This window comes from Mus caroli, unplaced genomic scaffold (genome assembly GCF_978045245.1).
Source record: "Mus caroli unplaced genomic scaffold, Mus_caroli_1 scaffold_19, whole genome shotgun sequence".
NCBI lineage: Eukaryota > Metazoa > Chordata > Mammalia > Rodentia > Muridae > Mus > Mus caroli.
The window spans coordinates 11,190,001-11,195,420 of NW_028227274.1; positions in this window are offsets into that span (position 1 = coordinate 11,190,001).

Sequence of the window (5,420 nt, forward strand, 5' to 3'; positions counted from 1 at the left end):
AAATAAATGAAACAAGCAATGCCTGGAACTGAGACTCGTACTTGAAACAGATTAGCCTTTTCCTCAACCATTAATCCCGACAGCAAAGATATTGGTGAAGGGCAGGTTTAGTTTATGAGGAATTCTGTGTCCATGAAATCTGACCTCAAAGGAATTAATTACAGAAAAACCCATAACATGACAGTACAAATAAATCTTCAATTTAAAACTTAAAAGTTACAAAGGATGGATCTCCTTTATTAGTTTTCAAGGACAGTGTCCATGTTGCAATCTGGCCTCTAAATCGGTTAGAAAGATATCAGTACTTAAAATGTTATAGGGGCATCCTTAGGCAGGATCTCACTAGCTGTACTGCAGTGTTATAGAACATTGCCAGATCACTTTAATAACTGATCCAAAGTATATTTTAACAGTTTAAATTTGTTCAGATCTAGTATGGCAGTTGCATGAGTAATATGCTCATATTTACTTAAAGCTTTCTTTTAATGAAGAACATTTAGCAAAGATCTTTAAAAGTCATACCACACATACACAGAGGCTCGCACGCACTCACTCTCACACACACACACAAACACACTCAGAGACAAAGCATCCATCAAAAATTTGTTCATAAAATAATGTGCTACATTACATATATACATATATGCATATATATGTGTATATATATATATATACACGTATATATATACACACACACATATACATTGCAACTACCATCAGAGGTATATCAGTGGATTATCACTGGAACATCTAAATAGATTTTAAGTCATTGAGTAAAAAATGTCAGTGATGTATGCAGATAGGTGATGTTCTTAGCAGAATTGCTTGGATCCCAGTCCCTTTGTTTACTAGAGACAATGTTACTGGCACAGGTAATCCCCCATAAGCTACCTGATATTTGTTTTCCACACTATTGGCCACTCCCTGCCTTGCTTCCTGATCTACAAACTGGGGAGTAAGGGTTGACTCTGCAGAGCACTTAGGACTTTCCATGAGAGATAGGCACCAAAGGCAGAATTACAGTCAATTCGCCACTGTGAATGATTTATTCAACGTTCATTTTTCCCACACTGGGCAGTATTTACTTGACAATGTTTTCCTGTCCGAACATCTGGATTTTTGTGTCTTTCACAAATGTCAGATGAGTGTTTCTAAGTACTTTCCTGTTTCTTGGTGAGCTATATCAAAGAAAGATAATACTTTAAAATGCATCATACACATTTATTCATTATGTTACAAACTAATGAACTCAGTGGTGTCAGGGACAAAAACAATTAAGGCTACAGGTCTGTCTGTGTCATCTCAGATTCTTGGTGCTTTCAGGTCTTTGTCGATCTATGTTGATCTAAATAACAGAAGGGGAAATTATTCTTTCTTGAGTCTACAAGTTGTCTAGCGGGTTACAATAGCATGATCATTGCAGATAACCAGCACAGCTTCTTTAAAAGCCTACTTAAAAGGTGGGACATCAGCTCAAGTGAATAGATTACAGCAGATTAGACAAACCAGATGGTTTCATCTGACAATCCTAAAGGAGTGGACAAAGGATCTTTTAGGTTGTGGACAAGTGAGAAACTGCTAAAAAAAAAAAAAATATGGACATTCACCTTACAGAGTCTGTGAAGGAAGAGACATTTGGTAGAAACTGAATCCTTTATTTAAGTGGTGCTGATAGTTGTTGCACAGCATACTGACTGACACATGCTAAACCATATTACAGTAATTAGAAATACACTACAGGAAGATAGTGGAAGGAGGAAATAATCATATTTTCTAAAAAGACAAAATGTTTTATCTTACAAAAATATATTGTGAACAAATTTTGCATTATGTATCTAGATAAGGATACCTTTGGATAAATATTTCTGAAATTTAAGATTAACTTAATGAATTCCATCTACTTCATAGAACATGAAATTTATTTTATATCTCCATATTTTTATATGCAAGCCTTTATTGACATGAAAATAAGGGGATTTCTGGGGTCCACATAGTAACCAGATTCTTGAACTGCCAGCATATCTGGCTAACCAGTCACATGAACAGGAATACTGACATTTGAAACCAGGAGATAATTAGACCAAACCCTATAACATTAATAGGAACTACACTTAAGAAAGAGAATAAAGTTAGAAGTTAAAGACTACGTACAGCAAAGGAGGAATGTGACCATGTTAAGACCAGCTATTCTAGCCATTAATTTTTAAATTTGTTCAGCTGTCCTTTTATTGTGACAGAGTGTGGTGACAGAATGAACAGGCTATGGATGGATATTTTCCCCTTCTTCTATCTTGTATCCTATTTTCAAAGAACTCAAAATGTCTGCAATCTCACTGGGCAAATTCAAATGTGTATTGAGGATTATTTTCTTTAGGTTTCTGGGTGAGCATGTACCCCACTATATGTATATTATAGTGTGTGTGTGTGTTTATAAACACAGTGTAAACTTACCATGCAGTAGAGAATTCATAAGATCTGCCTCCACTTTGAGATTCCCCACAAGTCTGTCATGTGCTGTACAGAGTGGAGTGGATTGTACCCAGCATCATAATGCACCATTGTAGATCTCGGGCTCTAAGATCCCACACTTTCCACTGGATCTTTTATTTATTTATTTATTTATTTATTTATTTATTTATTTATTTATTTATTTATGTGTGTGTGTGTTCATATGTGCACATGTGCCATAGCACATGTGTGGAGGTCAGAAGACAACTTTTGGGAATCAATTCTCTCCTACTTCCTTGAGTCAGATTTTTCTTGTGTGTGCCAAGCTATGTGCTCCACAAGAGCTGATGCGCAGGCTTCTGGGTGAATTCTCTCGTCTCCCTCCTGTCCCACGGTCCCATAGAAGGAGGCCTGGGATCACAGATACCACAGGTAAGGACAGAAGTCAGGCCATCGGGCTTGCCAGCACCATCCATCACAGGATTTGGGGGACAATGCTCTGCTTTCATCCATGTTTGTGTATGGTAAAGAATTAAATGCAATAGACTGCTTGCTTCCCCAAGACCTAGAAATGGATGCTGTCTTTTGTATGGACTCACAGTTTGCAAAGAGCTGCAACCCAACAAAGCTAACCATCTGTGATACTTTGCTAAACAGCACCTAGCTCTTCCTTGATGGTTCTGGAGGCTCTTGGTGTATTTTTGGTAAAACTGAATGAATATTTATGAAAGTCCATTATTACTATAATGAAGACATGCAGAGATGCCAATTAATAGAGTTTCCTGACGAGAACTGTTACATCCCCTAAGCTTCCACCACAGACCGTCCATTCTTGTCTGCCGTCGATGACTACACTGCTCTTGAAAATTGTAATGACTTCATTCTCCTCGATATAAAATGCCCCAAATCAAAAGTAAATAAATCTTTGTATGTAAGTCTCTAACCTCTAATTTTTTTTTAATCCATAAAACCAGCTGAGATCCTTTGAACCCAGGTTCATGATCCCACGTTCCTACTTGGTGAATTACAGAGAAGTTTGCCACCTGGTCAAAACAGATCAGGAAGGCAGAAGATACAAAATGGGAGACTGGGAAAGTGAGAGGTAGTCTTGTGTTCATGTTATGAAGAATTGACATCTTTCATACAACTAATGGCGTTTGTCATCCAAACCAGGGACTTTTACAGACACAGTTCATGATAAGTAGAGTCAATCCCCTCTTGAAATGAAAAGTCTAAGTAGAAAGTGCCTGTCCAAGTTCTTGGTTAAAGTATTCCCTCCTTCCATGGCTGCCCCTCCTTAAACAGACTGAGGTCCAGCAAGCGGCTCAGGAGGTAACCCAGTTACTGCCAAGCTTAGGACCTAAGTTTAATCGCTGGGACCCACAGGTGGGAGGAGGGAACTGACTGAGAGAGGTTGTCCTCTAACTCCCACGCATGTGCACATAGGGATATACACACACATACAATGATAATAAACGATTTGATTAAGAAATTCTGCATTTCCTTTCACCAATAGGATTCCAAATCCGTATTTGTTGGTTTTCTTACTCATTGTATCAAGCTGAAGAAAAACCCAGAAATTTCATGCCACTCATGCCAAATATACCCATTGCTATTTCATGGGATTTCCAGTAACACTGCGTGCCGTGAGCCCTTTCTTCCTGGTGTGTACCTAGTGCTGTCCATTTGGGGTATCAAATCTCCTATGGTCATTGTTTTACTCCTCGTTTGCCATTTTCATATCCAACCTTTGCTGTTCCTTTAAAGGGGCAGCAGTCTCCCCTTTCATGCAGAGTGAAGAAGATGAAACGTAACTGTCTCCCCACCCTTCTTCCCTTTCTTTATTGTTTATTAAAACTGTGACATAAAAATGTCACTGGGAAGGGAAGCCTTCGGTTCAGCATCCGTGCGCCCTTCCCTAAGAGGGGAAGCTGTGCCTTTTAATCACATTGCCCTTGTTTCTCGATAACGCAATAAAAAAGTCTCAACAGAGGTTTCCAGTTATGACTTAAGTATGAAAAAACGGAATTAAAAACGTCTGATGATGTGGCATCCATTCCATAGGGACCCCTGTATTTCCCAAGGTTTTATTCTCTCCTCACCATCTATCTGCCAGTCTTTCCTGGCTGTGCCGTACATGATTCTTCCTCGCAAGCACCCCCTTCGGAAGGTAAAGACTTCCCTTCCTGCTCTCTTCTTCCTCATCAGCACACTTCTTTACTTCCCCCTATGGACTCTGCCTTCAGCTTCTTCAGATCATCGTCATGACTGCAAGTCTCAATGTACTTTCTCTAGTTCAACTGACCGGGATTATTCCCTTCCACGGATGGACCAGATATAGATGAACATCCCACTTCACGGGAGACTCTGATAAATGGACTCGGTACCGGTAGGGGATGCTAATGACACCACCTTGCTGATTCTGCCTACTTGTTAGCTGACCACTTTCCTAATCACATTTCTTAAATCTCCATAGCACACATTTGGATGCTAAGCCCTATGTTTTTAAGCTTAACCCTGGAAACCGTCCACGGTTCTGAGCACCACCTTCTGGGTACTCCTTATAAAGGGCAGATCCCCCTCTGCCGAGTGTGTTAAGTGCCTTTAATCTCTCCCCTATTTATGGCTGGGCTGACTGTTGTGCTGACTTTGATTGTACAGTGCCTATCCGACAAGGTGAGGTTCTGGCAGAGGCTAGAACAGGATGGACCACGCTAGCCTAAGGGCTTCTCATCCCTCATACTGTTCTCTGTTCTTAAGATATACTCTCAATAACCCGTTAAAACATGGACTCCATTCAAGACTAGCATTTTTCTGGAAGTCTCCCTTGCTTTTCCAGACCTTCTTGTTTGGCTTTTTCCTCCCACCTACCTTCTCACTTCAACGTCGATGCAACAGAAGTATCCACAGAATTAGTAACCCATTGTGATATGTGACAGGCAGCTCACTTTATAGAGTGATGCCCAGTAATC